The 19,238-nt window shown below is 34.9% G+C and overlaps 1 long non-coding RNA gene across 5 annotated transcripts in view; it reads right to left on the reverse strand.

Moving 5' to 3' along the window:
* The window catches only part of LOC105487537 (uncharacterized), a 131,450-nt gene that overhangs the window by 87,605 nt on the left and 24,607 nt on the right, over nucleotides 1-19,238 (reverse strand). For 3 of the 5 annotated variants that reach the window (XR_011623250.1, XR_011623249.1, XR_011623248.1), the window contains 2 exons: nucleotides 11,918-11,985; nucleotides 171-10,031 (listed from right to left, as the gene is read on the reverse strand). The exons of 1 other annotated variant lie outside the window; for it this stretch is intronic. This is a non-coding gene — a long non-coding RNA (uncharacterized lncRNA). Of the gene's footprint in view, nucleotides 1-170; nucleotides 10,032-11,917; nucleotides 11,986-19,238 lie in introns of those variants that run through there. One more of the 5 variants, XR_011623251.1, reaches the window with a different exon arrangement.

A 19,238-nucleotide genomic window follows, 5' to 3' on the forward strand; every position in this document is an offset into this window, starting at 1 on the left:
ACAGAGAAATGAATAGACATAAAATATTAGATCAAAAATAACAAGATACAGAATGTTTAAATTGATGAATGAATAAACTTTATAATGTATCTATAAAGTATATTTATATGTCATTTATGTAAAAATAAAGTATGTAGATATATTATTTTTAAAAGCAATGGGATATCTAGCAAGAATAAATGAGAAAAGACACCAAATTTCAATATAAGAATTGCCCACAAGATATAATTGCAGATTATATAAATATTAAAAGATCTTAAAGTGACATTACATACAATTTTCTTAAATTGAAAAGCTTTAAAGAAGTTGACAAACTAATAAATCTGAATGGATTTACTGGTATATTTTTACTATCCTGACTCTATAATAACTGGTGGAATCAGTAAATTCTGGTCGCATTAAAGTGGTCTCTGTTTCTTCTCAATATTGTGAATTATTAGTAGTCTTCTTGAGCTTTATCTGATTTGTAAGAATTTCTCTAAAGATGATAGTGATAACAAAATAACAAAAACAAGTCTGTTCAAATTAGAGTGATAAAGGAAAGGCCTAGCGCTACCTATTGCTTAAGTAGTTGATATTATCATGAAGTCATTTTATGCCAATTCTTTTCAAGTACTCTCTCTCCGCCCCATGATTTCTTTTTTATATAAATTCAAATGGAAATGGAAATTATATATTGCAAAGTACAATGAGAGGGGGCCAATTCTAATCTTCCATCTACTATCTTTTATTTGCAAGTGACCTGGGAAAATTAAGTCCCTTGTAAGTTTTAGTTTGTATGTTTTCTAACAGAAAATAAACAGATGAATTCGGTAACATTTAGGATCACTTTTAGTTTTAATGTGTTAAGATTAGAGGTAAAGTAATTATTATATTAATAATTTAAGTATACAGTTTTTTCATTGTTCAAACCACATTTGTAAGTTGTGGAAGTACATTTCAATTGTATGCACATATTAGTGTAAGCACAAAGTAATACATTACACACTTTAATAAAAGAAGAAAGAAATATCTAGTATATGTCTTATAGTTCTCACCTTTTTTTCTAGTGCTACCACTCTCTCCAAGAGTACTCACAAGATTATGCTTACTTTTTCATTTTCTTTGAGGAAAAATGGCCTCACCAGTTCTATATACCAAACTGGATACTGAAAAAATAAAAACCTTCAAATTTTATGTCTGACACAGAATCACAGTCTTAAAAGAAACAGTATTCTATTTTACAGTAATTAATGTTTAGTAAGCATAGAGTGTTGTTTATTTGTTACGAATACAATGTTATAAGTTTTAAGGAAATGGATACTTTCATTATTGATTTAAATCTATTATTTAAAGAAACAGTTTTTAAATTCTAAAAGTATTATAAGTTGAAAGGTTACAAAACTGCCTTAAAATGTAAATATTCTCAAGCATACTTTTACTGTATGTATATATGAATACTATTGATTTAAAAGCAATCATTGAGAAATGACATAATTGAATCCGTGTGAAATTGGTTTATCACTAAACTCTTATGTGTGCTTAAAACATTTATTGATATGAACCAGTCTGTCATATTGAGAATTAAGTTCCTCAGTGGGACTGAGGTAGTTACTGATATTAGAACTCATACTCTGGTGAATGGTGAGATAGTAGAAGTAGTAAAATGAGGTCATGTGACATTTTAGGGCCGTTTTCTTTATCACGGGGACAGTACTCCATCCTTCCTTTACCCTGAAATATTATTATACAACTATGGTTAAGAGCCACAGTACACATTGTATCTTTCATCATGGCAAGTGGACCCCATTTCTTCTGGGCTCAGTATTTTTGTGGTTGCTGGAAGAATATAATCAGAAGAAGAAATACACAAGCACTCACATAAACATACACACGAGTACAGTTTTAGTCCTCACATAGCTTCCAACCAAGATGTGACGAAATTTCTTATATCTCAAAATATGTAAAACTCTGAACTGTTTCAACATATTCTGGGTCCCTTGAAAGGAGGAAACGTTCACTTTTATGGAGCTAAGACTTGACAAAAGGACAACTTGAAAGTTTCGCATGCAAAACATTTTGCTCAGTGATTTATTTAATGCTAAGCATTTATCTTCCTTGCCCAATGATGCCAAAATCATGATAATATGTAGATTGAGATGTTGAATTGTTTTTGTAATTAAGAGAGTTAAAACATTAGCTTTTGTTGTCTTCTTTTGTCATGTGAAGACCTTCCCTTTTCTCCATTTCAGTAGTGAATGACTGTTCAGGTGAAATATTTTTCCATAGCAACTGATAGTATTACTTGGAATCAATATATGGGATTACAATATTTCAGTACGTTACACACAAAATAAAGATTTAATGTACACATGTATAAACAATGTGAGGACATATTGTTTCTTTGTGGTAAAATATCACATATCCTTTCCTTCATAGGTTGCTGGCTCATGTATTTCACACTATGGTGTTACGGTAGCTAAAATGTGCACTCACAGATATGCCCAATAGGCGAAGCTGTGATCCACAGGTAGTTTACAAAGTTGGTTATAGAAGCAATAGGAAGTAAACTACTAAGTAACTTGAGAAGCAGCAGGATTTGATTTGCAGCTGAACGACTACCTTCCTTTCTAGTATTATTTTTCTTTTCCCTTCCACCTGTGATTCAATTATACTTTTCATCTGTGCTGCGCACAATATGTTATATCCTTTTAGATTGTTGCTTTTTATGGGACAAAATGCAGTGTGCAGTGTTGTTTTAACCCACACTGGATTAACCTGCTTGCTTGTTTGTAAACTGCTGCTGTGTGGCATTTACATTCTCCTCATTACATTCTCTTCGTTAAGCTCAGGTGCACAGGACTGGAGATGACTGCTACCCTACATGCTTGCATATTGAAAAAGGGAGAGGGGCTGTAATTTAAAAGTGACAATAAACTGAAAATTTCTTAGTTTATGAAATTTTCCCCAGTTCCTTTCTGATAGGATTTTCATGGAAAGTCATACTTGTTTCCCTAGTTCTCTGACAAATACAGTCAAAACAATTTAACAGTTTGCTTTTGAAACATGAAAAAATTAAATGATTTCCTTACTTTTTCCTTTCCAATATCTTCAACCTTAACACCTCCCTTTTTGGAAAACAATGGGCACAAGTTATTAAAATAATGTTTTAGATTTACGTGTTATTACATGTTATTAAATAGTATCTTAGGAAAACTGGATGGTTTTTATTTCTTGCTATTATAAGGTGTTATTTCAATAAATAAATATTCATATATTACAAAAACATGTAGATATTTACCAGAGGATATATTTAAAATAGAATTCAAGTATTGATGAGTATATATAATATACATTTGGGTTGATATTGCCAACTTGTGCTGTTTAGTCCAAGCTAAATGATATCGTAATAATGAATACTTTGGTATGAGACAAGTGTCATTGGGAATGCTTCCATTGTTTTGCCATTAAACATACAGTAAATATAAATATGTTTGAGTGCGTGGTGTGTGTATGCATGTGTGTGTGTGAGAGAGAGACAGAGACAAAGAGAAAGATGATGAAACTATTGATCTATTTTAATTTTGTTTGTCTTTTGCTTGTTCATATGAATGTGTAAGAATTTTCTCAAATGCCTTTACAATATCTATTGTGATGTTGCACTTTCTCTTTTGACCTAATACCAAGAGTATCATATTAATCAATTTTCTAAACATAGAGCATTGTTGAATTTCAGGAATCTAGCTCATTTGATCAGGAATTTAGCTCATTATTGATCACGATGAATTAATTTTTAAATAATGCCTAGTTTCATCATATTCATTCATTCATTTATTCATTATTTTCCTAGACAATCCTAAATGAGATTGGTTGAAATATTTTACTGATCTACACTATTCTGTGGGGAATAGTAACTGTCTTCTTTCTTTAAAAAATGTAAAAACTGTTCCTTTTTTTCCTATGGTATGACATGGTCAAATTAATATTGAAATAATTTACTGTTGAGAGTTTGAAATTATTTGTATATGAAACCATTTGGATCTTACTCTTTGAAAAGAGACATTAACTGAATGCTTTGTCAATGTCTTCATATTTTTTTTTTTGTTTGTTTTGGATTCTTACTACTTCCGGAGGCAATTTTGGTAAAATATTTTTCCATCAATTAATCTGTTTCATTGAGGATTTAATACACACACCTATTTTAAAAATTACTTTGTAGCTATAACTATATTCCCTTTTACTCTTTTGATATTGCTTCCTGTTTGTATTTCTATATTTTTAAGATAATTATTTCCAACTAGTGGCTGTTTCATTTTATTGCATTTTTGTGTGTGCTTGTTTTGTATTTTTTTCTTTTTTGGTTTTCTCATTGGTTCTTTTTTTTACTGTAATGTTATTGCCCTTAAAAAATAAATATTTGTGCTACATGGTAACACTGTTTATTTAAAAATCCTCTTTGTTATTTATTTGTGCAGTTATTAAGGCTATAAATTTTCCTGTGAATACAGTTTTAGCTATATACAATGCACTTTGATTTATAAATGTTTTCATTATCAGGTAATAATAATTTATGTATCATCTTTAGTGTAAGTGTTGCTTACTAAGATTTCATAACTTCCAGATATGTTTCTGCTTTTTGTTTTTTCTATATTGATTATAATTTTATAATTTTATTGTCTATGATCAGAAAGTACAATCTACATTCTGTTTCCCTTTTGGAATTCACTGTTCTTCTCTTGATGATTGTATATATTTACAATTTTAATTAAATGTTTTATACAACTTAACATATATTTCTATCGAGATATATTTTATTGACTATTAGTTTAATCTTATCAATTATGTTGTTTTGATCCCTTACACATTTTCTTACTTTTGTGTCTTTGCTTTCTCTGAAGAAGTGGAATAGTAATCACTACAATTTCTGAAATGTATGGGTGAGTTAGATTGTGCTAGATTGCTGCTGTCTGGCACATAAACATTTTTGCATAAAACCTTATTAAACATTGTGCTCTTCATTATTATACCTTGCTTCACTGGATCTCACTGATCTCACTCTGCCTGTGGAAAACCCACTCAGCTTTCTTTGTGTGAACATTTACATGGGGATTTCTTGTTTATTTTTTTTTTATTTTGAGGTTGAATCTTTTGTGTTTAACATATACTTTTTTTTTTCAATTCAGTCTTTGAGTCAACTTTATTAAGTGAGTTTATTATATCTTTATTGATATAAAATAGATATTTAGACTTTATTCAGCTATCCTTACTACTTATATTTAATCATATTGCATATTCCATAAGGCCAACTACTACACATCTTTTGGGGGTTGAATTATTTTTTATTGAATGTGTGAGTCTACTATAGACAAAATACAAGTTCAACTACATGCAAGCACAAAATCAGTTTTTCCAATGCTAACATGAATGTTTCAAATTCTGCAGCTCTCATACTCCACAGGTAAATCTTGTTTCCTACATTAGGTACTCTGGGGCCTTGTCATGCAATAATGGTAAGTATTGCCTTATCCACTACATTAATATTAAATTTAATATTGGTGAAGTAAAGATGTCAGTTGAAGCACTTGATCAATCTTTCTATATCAAAGTATGTTGTTAGCTCTTTATTAAAAGTAGAAATCACCTTCTGCCATCAATTTCCAAGAGCATTAATGTTATATGCCATTAATCATGCTGTATTCTCCAAATAAAACATCGTGAGTAACGGCCAAAACTTAGTTACTGAAAATAGTAACAGAAAAATAAAATCTCTGTATTCCACAAGTAATTTATGGTGCTTTTGCCAATTGATAGAAATTTCTTGTTATTAAGTGCTAATTAATTTGTTGGCTAGTTTACTCTATAGTCTAGCTGGATGTTCTCTTTTCTCATGCATATTTTATTACTTCAGTTAAGTAATTAAAGTTTCCTAAATAGCTTGTGTTTTGCTGTTTCTGTAGCTTATCTATGAATTTCAATGAACATGAAGTGAATCTCTTTCAGGCAATCTATTTCTGAAAGCCACAAGCTGCACTTGGAATGGCTTATAACTCTCCAAGTGCTGTCTACTTCTGCTGCCCTACGCTGCTGCCTGTGATGCCTGGAGCCCAGGGAAGCCTGGCCTCCTGTTGATGTAGCCTGAATGAAGTTGCCTTTCCTGTTTCCTAAGTGCCTGTGATCCAATGGAGCCACCTGGAATCTGTGGCTTCATAGGGATCGAGTTTCACAACACTCTGGATATGGAAACAGAATTTGGGAGATAGTCCTTGGTGTCAAGGGGCTGAAGGACATATCATTCCGTGCTGTGCAGGTGTCAGCAAACAGCATCCTCTCGGGATGGTTCTCCCACAATTTTCTTTTGATTATTCTCACGTTCTCTTATTTGAATTTGATCTTTGCATTTCAGAGAATTAAAATGGATTATATAGGTAAATGTCATTGCTGGGAGAAAGTACATGGAACAAAATGCCTCAATTTACCAAAAAAGACACATTTGAGACGCTAGGCCAGACCGTGAGGAGTAAACTGTTTTTGTTGATTACTGTGTCCTGTCCCTAAGAACAAACATGGAGGAAGCTCATGGGCGAGTAAGTCTTCCTCATTCCATCCATTCTCTGTTTGCTTCACAGTATTAGTGCCCCTGGGCATAGGCTTCTAGTGTCCCTGGGTGTACCTCATGGACAGCCTTATCCACAGCATGGTGACAGCAGCTAGAAAGGCCAGTGCCTCTACCTGAGGTTTGTCTGGTAATATCATTTCCGTATTACTGTTGAAGGGTTTTTTTTTTGGTGTATAAAACTTGCTTTGTTTGTTTGTTTGTTTGTTTTTGAGACAGAGTCTTGCTCTGTCACCCAGACTGGAGTGCAGTGGCATGATCTCGGCTCACTGGAACCTCCATCTCCTGGGTTCAAGAGATTCTCTTGCCTCAGCCTCCTGAGTAGCTGGGACTTCAGGTGCGCAACACCACGCCTGGCTAATCTTTGTATTTTTAGTAGAGACAAAGCTTCACTATGTTGGCCAGGCTGGTCTCAAACTCTTGACCTCAAATGATCCACCCACCTTGGCCTCCCAAATTGCTGGGATTGTAGGCATGAGCCACTGCACCTAGCCTGAAACTTGCTTTTTATAGATAAATGAATACTTAGTGTTGTGAGAAGACCTGTTTTCATGTGTAAATAGGTAAGTATGCACATGAGACACTACTTCCACTTTATTGCAGGGGTCAGTGCTAGTTTTTGCTTTTCTTCTTAAAGCACTAGGATTTTTAATTGAATGTACCTTAGTTCTGAGTTTGATTTGCAGAAGCGTACAAACCATATATATATATATATAGCAAATAATAGTCTCGTGATTCAGCCTCAATGTTATAATGTACTATGTAATTTATAAAAGCCATGTACAGAAGAGTGAGGAAGTATTGGTTCATCCCATTCATTACTGAGCTCAGTTAGGTCTTGCTGGTTTTCTTTTTCTGAATCTGTTTCATCATTCATAAAGTGAATGAGTGGATATCTGCTTAGCTTCTAATGTCACTATCTGTGTCTTTCATTTTGTGAGAGGGCCCATTCCATTTTTTTTACATTAGACATCTAAGAAATACTAAGTTAGAAAATACTGAACAATATTAAACATTCCAGTGACATTAAACATATTTTAAAACTTCTTTCAAAATTCAAAAAAGGGGGTACAATAGGCAACAGGAATCTAATAACTGAGGTTTACTGAATTATGAAAAATTATTCTCTGTAAAAATTCACAAGTTGAACACATGTATTTATAGAACTGATCTATTAATATGGACACATTAATATTTAATGTATATGAATATTTGAAGTAAAAGAATGTTCCACATTTGAAATGAAATTTTCTAAAAACATCACTGTTTTTAACTATGATCAATTGAAAAACTCTTTCCTATGAATAATTATAAACCTTGAATATGTGTTTATCTCATGATTATTTATATTTTCTCTCTCATTAGCCCTTTGTTACATTTTTAGGCAATTTTTTATTCAATTATAACAATGCTAGTGGGCACCTTTCTATGAATTAGTATTTAGCTACAAATTTCAAACATCTGGGCAGTGAGTAGCAATTTATTTTGTTGAACACTGATTTTTCATAAATATTCAATAAGAAAAGTAATTAAAGAATAATTTCATTTGCCAGCTACAGAACTCTTCCACAATATTTTTCTTTGGTCTTTACCTAATTTTCTTCTTGTAAAAGTATAACTTCTGACCTTCATTGGCAGCCTATTTTTCATAATCCTTTAGTAAAACCTGAAAATTTCTTTAAGAGGCCACATCTTTGAATCGAGAAAGGACTAATGAATTCCCAGATGAACTGATATCCTGTTGCCTCAGCTTAGTAAAAAATCTCAGACTTTAAAATAAACATGAGAAATAATATATTAAAATAATTATTACCTTCCACATACAAAAATGCTACTTAGGAATGCCATCTGCATCCACCAACCTTGGTGGTTATTCAGTACATATTTATAGAACCTCCCAAATTATCTTTGGAGCCTAGAACTAGCTTGTCTGAATATTCTAAGTGGCAGCAAACTTTTGTCTCGTGTGTGTGTGTGTGTGTGTGTGTGTGTGTGTGTGTGTGTGTGTGTGCTTTAAAACCCCATTGCTATTTAGAGCAAAATGTGCTTGGTGGCTAACCCTAATACTATCTGGGATCAGAAATAAGAGGTGCTTACAAAATAATGAAATTTATGTATTCTGTGTTTCATAAGCTGTTCCTAAAGTCAATTCCCTTGAAAACATTATACAATAACTTTGAACAATAGCAGCTTCATTATAACAAGTATGTAACCTTTTAAAATGAATAATTTAAATAGTGTTATAAATCATAGAGCATCATGGGTTGACAAGTGCAAACACCATCTATCAGATCAAATGACCAAAGCACCTGGCTGTAGGAATGGCTGCAGGGGTGCGCATGTTACCTGCACTTGTTTTCACCTCTCAGACTATCTTCAGTTATATGGACTTGGGTATCTGACTCCATTTAAGCAGACAGCCATGCATTCCTGTCTGGCTGAGAAGGGTTTATCTCTAGCTGGCAACCTCAGACAAGTCTTGGAATTTACTCTTGCGAAATAAAATTGGGTCCCAGGGGATGTAATTGCATTATTTGGCAGATCCTAGGCCATGTATCTATCGGTGAATCCATTGAGTGAAAAAGTTTAATGTTCCATTAAATGTAACCTTCGTCACATGCTTCATCCTTGGGCTGCCGTTGGAGCCCCACCCTAACACCTGGACCAGAGGAGCAAGACGCTTGTTTCCTCAAAGCAAAGTCACTATTAATGTAAAAAAGGAAAATGGATATTGAGGTGGCAGAAACAACCTGTTAGCCTACAAACTGATGCTTTTGAAATCAAGTGTTGGCTTATATTGCTGAAAAAGAAATCTCATTATTGTAAGCAATCAGATGTGAATGTAGATGTGAAGATCTGTAACATAACCGTGTGTGCACATCCATTTCCACTGCTGTAAAAGAACACCTGAGCCTGGGTAACTCATAATAAAAAGGGGTATATTTGGCTCATGGTTCTGCAGGCTGTACAGGAAGTATGGGGCTGGAATCTGCTTCCAGTGAGGGCCTCAGGAAGCTTCCAATCATGGTGGAAGTTGAAGGGTAGCCAGTGTGTCACATGGAGAGAGACAGAAAGAGAGAGAGGGGAGAATCACACTCTTTTTAAACAACCAAATAACAATGAACTCAGAGTGAGAACTCATTCATTACTGTGAGAAAGCCACCAAATCATCATGAGGGATCCACCTCTATGACCCAAACACCTTCCACTAGGCCCACCTCCAACATTAGAGGTAACATTTTAATATGAGATTTTGAGAGGACAAAACATCTAAGTCATATTCTTCTGTCCCTGGCCCCTCAAATGTCATGTTGTTCTCACATTGAAAAATACAATTACCCCTTCCCAAAAGTTCCCCAACGTCTTAACTCATTCCAGCATCATTCAGAAGTCCAAAGTCTCATGTGAGACTCAAGGTAAGTTCCTTCCACCTATAAACCTGTAAAATCAAAAATAAGTGATTTGCTTCCAACATACATTGGTGGTACAGATATTGTATAAACATTTCCATTCCAAAAGGAAGAAATCAGCCAAAAGAAAAGGGCAACAGGCACTACACAAATATGAAACCCAGCAGGGCAGACATTAAAGCTTAAAGCTCCAGAATAACCTTGGACTCTATGTGCTGCATCCTGGGCATACTGGTTCAAGAGGTGTGCCCCCAGGGCTTCAGGCAGCCCTGCCCCTGTGGCTTTGCAGGGCATAGTCCCTGTGAACTGCTATCACAGGCTGGAGTTGAATGCCTGGGGCATTTCTAGGATCACGGTGCAAGCTGCCAGTGGCTCCACTGTTCTCAGGTCTGGAAGGTGGCAGTCCCCTTCCCACAGCTCCATAGGTGGTGCCATGGTTGGGACTCAGTGTGGAGGCTTCAATCCCACATTTTCCCTTGGCATTTCCCTAGTAGAGTTTCTCTGTGGGCATTCTGCCCCTGTGGCAGTCTTCTTCCTGGGCACCCAGGCTTTCCCAAACATCCTCTGAAATCTATGCAGAGTCTGCCAAGCCTCCCTCACTCTTGCATTCTGTACATCTGCAGGCTTAATACCATGCACAAGCCACCAAGGCTTATGGTTTTTTTTGTCTTCAGAGTGGTGACCAGTGCAATATCTGGGGCCCTTTGAGCCAAGGCTGGAGCCAGAGCAATGGGGATGTGAGGAACATCCTTGTAGGGTGGCTCATAAAAGCTGTGCCCTGGACCTAGACCCTGAAACCATTCTTTCCTCCTAGGTCTCTGGGCTTCTAATGGGGAGGCACTACCCTGAAAATCTATAAAATGCCTTTGAGGTCTCTTTCCAATTACCTTATATATTAGCACTTGGCTCCCATTTAATTATGCTAATCTCTCTAGCAAGTGGTTGCTCCACAGCCCACTTATGTTCCTCTCCTGAAAATGCCTTTTCTCTCTCTACTAGATGGCCAGGCTGTGAATGTTCCAAATTTTTATGCTGTGTTTCCTTTTTAAATGTACGTTTCAACTTTAAGTCATTTCTTAGCTCCCGTATCTTATTGTACATTGTCAGAAGCAGCCACGTGACATCTTGAGTGTTTTGCTGCTTAAAGATTTCTTTTGCTAGATACCCCAAGTCATCATTCTTCAGTTCAACGTTCCACCAGTCTCCTGGGCATGGACACAATACAGACAAGTTGTTTGCTGTACTATAACAGGGAGATCTTTGCTCCAGTTTTCAATAAATTCCTCATTTCCTTCTGAGACCTTGTCAGCCTGGCCTTGTTCGTGTATCTGTCAGCACATTGATCACAACCACCTAACCAGTCTCTAAGAAGTTACAAACTTTCTCTCATTTTCCTTTCTTCTTCTGAGCCCTACAAACTCTTCCAGCCTCTTACCTAGCCTGTTACCAAATTCCGAAGCCACTTTTACATTTTTCAGGTAGCTTTATAGCAACATTCCACTCCCAGTACCAACTTTTTTGCATTAGTCCATTTACACTGCTATAAAGTAATTCCTAAGACAGGGTAATTTATAAGGAAAAGAGGGGCCGGGCGCGGTGGCTCACGCCTGTAATCCCAGCGCTTTGGGAGGCCGAGGCGGGCGAATCACAAGGTCAGGAGATCGAGACCACGGTGAAACCCCGTCTCTACTAAAAATACAAAAAAAAATTAGCCGGGCGCGGTTGTGGGTGCCTGTAGTCCCAGCTACTCGGGAGGCTGAGGCAGGAGAATGGCGTGAACCCGGGAGGCGGAGCTTGCAGTGAGCCGAGATCGCGCCACTGCACTCCAGCCTGGGCGACAGAGCAAGACTCCGTCTCAAAAAAAAAAAAAAAAAAAAAAAAAAAAAAATAAGGAAAAGAGGTTTATTTGGCTCACCGTTCTGCAGCCTCTACAAAAAGTGTGGTGCCAGCATCTGCTTCTACTGAGACCTCAGGAAATTTCCACTCATGGCAGAAGGTGAAGTGAAGCCAGCATGTCACACAGAGAGAGGGGAGCAAGAGAGAGAATGGGGAGGTGCCACATTATTTTTAAAGAACCAGATATCACATAAACTGAAAGTGAGAACTCAAGTCATTACTGTGGGGAGGGCATCAAGCCATTCCTGAGGGATGCACTCCCATGACCCGAACACTTCCCACTAGACCCTACCTCCAACATTGGAGGTCACATTTCAATGTGAGATTTGGAGGAGACAGCACATCCAAACAATATCACCTAGTGTTAAAACTAGCTTCATTAGAAGTATTAAAAAATGGATTCAAATTCACAATACTGTATTATTCTTCTCCATTCATCATCTCCTGTAGGACAACTGTGGGTAATAAACCAGGCTCGTTTGTTATCACTGTCATTGTTTCAGGAAACTACCCTCACCTACTTAGGCACAGCTCAGTGCTTAGAGATTTGCCCAATTTGATATGCAAGTTCAGTGGTCTTATTTTTTCTTTAGAATCAATTTAATTAAAATCTGTAAGGTGTTCCACATTTTTTTTATATATTTATCTTAAAGGCTTCACTTGTGGCTTTAATTTCTTCTATAACCTACATGTTTTTGCCCTTTTGTATGATAAAATAATCATAAAAATGTGATGCAGGATAAGATCCAGGTTAATATGTCATTTATCACTATATAAATGACAATTTAGTGTCCACTTCTTTTTTCTATACTGCACATTTAGATTAATTCCTAAAGCATTTTTCATCTTTAGAAGTCACTAGACTACTCACTGTTCTCTCTTCCTATTATAAAATAATATATTACCACTTATTTTCTAACTTTCTGTGTTGCTAAAATATTCAACCAATTATCTCATGAAGGTATGCTGAGAAGATATAGAAAAAGGAGAAGTAGAGGGAAAAGAGGAAGACTTGGCTTTGAAACCTACTCTACTCTACTCTACACTACTCTACACTTCCGTTGGCCTTGAAATCTTCTCTTGAAGCTACAGTTAGATAATTGGCCAAACTTTGTTTTATTTTGTACTCGTTCTGTCATTGGAATTGAATATGATGCCTCAATATGTATTCTTTTTTCCAAATTTGCCATATAAATTTTAAAAAGGCACTTAAATCTAAAAAAATCATCTCCTTGGTATAAAATAAATTACTTAATTCTTTCTCTAATAGTTTTTGAAAAAATGTAGACTGATGTATAAAAAGTATTAAGCACATTTTAAAAATTTTGTTTTCATTTCATTTGAGTTTTCTTTTTCTTGTTTTTTATGTTATTTATGTACATTACTTTAAATGATATTTAAATATTGCTAGGATGAGTAGAAATTGAGAAGCAGAAAGTCACTAGTGTTATATGCAATTTGTTTCCAGTACTTTAACAGCGAAATCTGGAAAACACATTCATTAACTCACTGCTAATGTACAAAATGGAAATATTTTCTATTTATACAAATGAAAATCTTTAAGGATATTTTCCTCAAGTAAGGAGAGAAGAGATCTTTTTATAATGATTTGTCACTATCATTTCTTTTCTCTAAATACTTTAAAAAGTAACCAGTCACCAGTTGAGAGTAAATGCTCACCAAGCATCCATATGCTCTCTTGTCTTTCCCAGGATCTTGTGTGGAGCCCTAGGAGTAGCTCCAGCCAGTGGACTAGGAGAAGTCCAAGGTGGTGAAGAGCAGTGTGACCTCCCCATAACCCTCTTATTTGCCACAAAAATCTTGAAGACCATATGTGCCTTATGGCACAATCACAAGGAGGAGGAAGGCTGGTCTACCTGAATTGCACATTGTATGACTGAGAAATAAAATTTTACATTGTTAAACTATAATGTTTCCAGATTTGACCACCCTGATGGGTAAAATTAATCCAGATGTATGCACCAAATTTTATTTAAAACATTTGTCTTACTCTCAATTGTAAAAGCATTATGAAATCCTTGTAAACAAAATTTAGAAAAAAAAAAGTAAAAAACAACTACTTTATGTCATCAGAATTAGTATGACTATTCTTTGGTTTTCTAAAAACACTATGCTGTTATGGTCCTAGAGACTCCCAGAGATTGTTTCTCAGGTAGCCATACCAACTCTATGATTATTTCAGAAAGCTTTGCTACTGTGAAAGGTATAACTGTCACACACCATTGCTTTATTTGCATTGGTTAAGAGTGATCCAAATTTGTTCTTTAGTTTATGAATCAATGATATTTTAAATTATATAATTTTTAAATATTCTCATTTGTTAATCTTTATAATAGACTAGGATATTTCCTCATAATTTAATTTTTAATTATGAAATATTCAGATATATGAAGTATTATAAGAAAAGTAAATACATGTGAAGAACTGTTAAAATCATCCGTGTAATCATTATGGAATCAGCTACGTTTTCCTCTCTGGTCCTCAAAGGTAATCATGATGCTACATTAGGTGATTAACATTCACATATTGTTACATATTAACTACACACATATGTAAATAATACAATTTTTAATATATCTTGGTTGATATAGAGCATTAATTTACTTAATTTTTAGTTGTATATTCTATTCTCTGATTAATTTTTTTTTCAGTATTTATCATATTTCCTAGCAAGTAGCAGGTGTTGGGTAAGCATTTTTTTTAATGGAATTGGATATGTGTCATAACTTTCATTTAAAATATCGCTTATTTGAAATTCACAAAGGTATCTAAAATATTTATTAAAAATTTCATCAAAACATCTTCCTTGTATTGTTTTTCTTTCCCATTTGACAGTTACTTTTAAATTGCTTAAGTGCTGTATATTTAATTGTAAAATGAGCATTTTTTACTTTTCTATGTAATAGGGAACAATTATTGCTCTAATACTCAATATTTAAATTTATAAATTAGCCACCTCGTAAATCTCAGCCACAACCTGTGCTGTAGTTCGAATCCTTCAGTGTGTCAGGAACACAGTTGAATACCATAATGGAACAACTTACAATTCTTTGGAAACCAGAATATGATGTATAAATCTGAATCTGCTGAGAATTCTTATTTGTTGTTCATTCCAAAGGTCTGCAGACATTTCCCAGATACTTTTGGAAGAGGCAAAAATGAATTACAGAAAATTCAATAAAAATTAAAATTAGAAAATTATACAAAATAAGTGACTATCAAGAATAAAAAATCCTTTAAAAATGCAGCTAGGAAGAAGCAATTACAGAATAGAAGAGCAAGGAACTCCAGAAATCCACATCTCCATAAAAGTGGCAGAAACATTGGTAAAAATTGTCAAAATCAACTTTTTGGAACTATAAAAATTAACCAAAGAATTGCAAAAATCAGAAAACATTTTATTCAAAACAAATGACTCAATCTTAATAAGAACAATGAGTTTGTGGTATTTCACCTTTTCCATTCTTCTTTCCCAAGCTCCATGATAGCTTTCAAAACCAGTAGCCTTGCATTCATGAAGGTGAAATCCAGCAACCCATGGGCTACTGGGAAGGGCGTGGGTTTGAAGTTCCCTCAAAGTTCCAGTCCCACAGACTTTTAACAATTTTTAGTCCATCTGGAAGCTCCTAGGAAACTCCTCCTGGCAAGGTCTATCTTTGTTTGACCTGACTCAGAATCTGCTCAGTGTGAATAGCCTATTATCTGAGGTGTTTGCCAAAAATAATCAGTGGCAATTGCTTAACATGATACCTCCCTGAGACAACTGTAGCAGTTCAGACAAACAAGAAGTTGACCAAAACATTGAAGGGGTGACCTGGAGAGTGAGATGTCCATGGAGGACTTAAAAAAACTCCAACATATCCCTGGGGATTTAGAAAGCCACATGCAACTGCAGAATGATGCACATACCCCGGACTATCTGAGAAGGCCTGTTTTCTTATTTCTGACTGAACTTGAGGGTTTGTACAAGTAGGAAGCAAAGGCTAAGGCAGAGTTGTAAACTGTGAAAGCATGGAAGTCTTGACCAAACACACACACAGACTGCTTCAACAGAACTGGGAGGCTTATTGGTGAAAGGCATTTAAAAAAAAACTCTCTGCCTAATCATCGATTGAGCAGTACACTAAGCAAGCAGAAATCTCCATGGCCACACATGTCAAAAAATACAGTTTTACAGAATTAGTTTAGCAAAGTCACTAAATATAAACAGCCATAATAACAACAAAAATAAAACCACAATGGAAAAACAAAATTTGAGTAGAATGGAACACAATTTCTAGAGTTTTATATTATTTAAAATGTCCAGTTTTCAACAAAGAACATGAAACATAAAGAAACAGAAAAATGTATTCATATATAGAAATACAGCAGTTAATGGAACTGTCCCTACCAAAGGTCGAATTGCTACAAAAATTGCTACATGTTGGAATTGCTACAAAAAGATTTAAATAATCTGTTATAAGTATCTTCAATGAACTGAAGGAAACTGTGTGTAACAAACTAAAGGAAAACAAGGAATAATGTCCCACCAAATAGAGAAGACCAGAAAGGAAATAATAAAGTAATCAAATAGAAATTCTAGAGTTGAAAGGTAGAATGAGGGAAATAAAAAATTTACTAGAAATGTCCAATAGCAGATTTGAGCTAGCAGAAGAAATAATTAGCAAACGTGAAGACAAGTTAATCGAAATATCTAGTCTTAAAGATAGAAAAAGAAATAATGAACAGAGTTCCAGAGATATGGGTGATGCAATCACTTGTACCAATATACACATAATGACAGTTTGACAATGAAAAGAGAGGGAAGAATGAATATTCACAGAAAGAGTGGCAGAATCCTTCCCAAATTTGATGGAAAACATAAATCTACATATCTAAGTAGATTTATAAACTTCATGTAAGATAAATGGAAAGAGACCAGAGAGATCTGCAAAGACACAAACTGTCAAAAGCCAAATTAAAGTGAATTATGAAAGCAGAAAGATAGAAACAACTCTGCTTGTGTGTGTGTGTGTGTGTGTGTGTGTGTGTGTGTGTGTGTGTGTGTGTGTTTAAACAGAGTCTCACTGTGTTGCCCAGGATGGAGTGCAGTGACGATCTCCTCTCACTGCAACCTCTGCCTCCCTGGTTCAGCAATTCTCCTGCCTCAGCCTCCCAAGCAGCTGGGATCATAGGTGCAAGCCACCAACCCCCACCAAGTTTTGCATTTCTAGTAGAGACAGGGTTTCACCATGTTGGCCAGGCTGGTCACAAACTCCTGACCTCAAGTGATCCACCCACCTCGGCCTCCCAAAGTGTTGGGACTACAGACGTGAGCCACTGTGCCAGGCCAGAAACAACTCTTAACATCCAGAAATGCTTTGTATTAAAATTGAATTTGATTTAATTATAACATAAAAAATAGGGAGTAGAAAAAAATAGAGAAAGATCAATAAAATGGAGGTTGTTTTTCCTTGAAATGATCAATAAAATTGACATATATTTAGCTAGATTGACAAAACTTAGACAACTCAAATTTCTAAAATCAATTAAATTGGGGGATCATTGCTACCAATCTGGGCAACAACAACAAAAGGACTATAAGAGAATACAATGAGCAATTTTATGTCAACAAGTTACATACTGTAGATGAAATGGAAAATTCCTCAAAAGACTCAAATTACCAAAAATAACTTGATAAGAAATGAAAAATCTAAAAATTCTTATAACAAGTAAATATTTAGGATGAATTAGTAATTGAAAAAAAAATTCACCAACATTTCAAAGTAAAGTTGAGTCCAGATGGCTTCACTGGTAAATTTGATAAAATGTCTACAGAAGAATTAACATCGGTTCTTCATAATACCTTCTGAAAGAAGAAACAAGAAGAATCACTTCCCAATTAATTCTATGATGCCATCATTGCTCAGATACAAGACAAAGGCAACATAAGGAAATAAAACTATCAGACCAAAATTCCCTTTGAGTATAGCAGCAAAGTCCTCAACACCACACTAGCAAACCAACTCTAACAACATAAAAAAGGATTATACACAGTGACCAAGTGGGGTTCATCCCGGACATGCAAGAGTGTTTCAAATTGGTAATACACCATATTAATCCACTAAAAGACAAAAAACATATTATGGTATTAATAAATGTGGAAAAACATTTGACAAAATCCAACACTGTTTCATAACCAAAAAAAATGGCAACTTTGTAATACAAGAGAACTTCTACAATCTGATAAAGAACATTTGTTAGAAATCAACACTAAATTTAACTGCGAAAGACTGAATGCTTTCCACTATTGCAACTTCTAGTCCACATTGTACTGAAGATTCTAGCCAGGACAATTTGGCAAGTAAAATAAATAAAAGACATCCAGATTCTAAAGGAAGATTTAAAACTATCTCTATTCATTGATGATATGGTTTTCTTTATGGAAAATCATAATAAAAACACAAATAACTTGTTATAACTAATAATGGAATTCATCAAGGTGAGAGGAGATGAGATCAACAGGAAAAGTCAATTATATTTCCATATACCAGCAAAAAGCAATCTGAATGTAAATCTTAGTAAACAATTTCAATTACAACAGCATCAAAAAGAATAGAATACTTAGAATTCAATTTATCAAAGAAGTTCATGACATGTACCACTGTAAACTACATAACACTGTTGCACAGAATCAAAGAAGATCTACATAGTTATTCCATGTCGATGCATCAGACTTTATATTCTGAAATTAAATAACTCAAACTTCATTCAAACTTAAAGCTGTTGGAACTTTACATTATTCTGAGCCTTGAAGGAATGTGGCTATGCTACCTAAAGTAATAGGCATTCAGCTGCAACTTCTGCCTTTTTCTGTAAATAATTAAGACTTAAGGGCACCAGAGATAAGATCTGCTCAGATCACCACCCCTCCTCCTGGAGTACTAATCTTCCTCGGAATGTGGAGATCAACCTACAACCAACCAAATCTGTGATCTATGCCCCTGGTCTTGTATGGAAAATGTAATCCTGCTGGGACTTTTCCGTCTCTGCCTATAAAAGTGGAATCTTAACTTCTCCACTTTGGAAACACAGACCTCATTCGTTTAGAGTCAGTGTTTTTCTGGATGACCATCTTCAAACTTTGCCCTCCAGTAAACTCTATACACAGTCATAGTCTCTGAACCCATTATTTAAGGTTGACAATATATTTAAGGTAGTAACACACCCCAAAACTGATACACACATTCAAAATAATTCCTATCAACATCCAAGCTGCCTTTTTGTAGAAATGAAAAAGCTGATCCTAAATTCATATGAAATTACAAGGAATTCCGAAT

The sequence above is a fragment of the Macaca nemestrina genome, chromosome 5 (genome assembly GCF_043159975.1).
Source record: "Macaca nemestrina isolate mMacNem1 chromosome 5, mMacNem.hap1, whole genome shotgun sequence".
Lineage (NCBI taxonomy): Eukaryota > Metazoa > Chordata > Mammalia > Primates > Cercopithecidae > Macaca > Macaca nemestrina.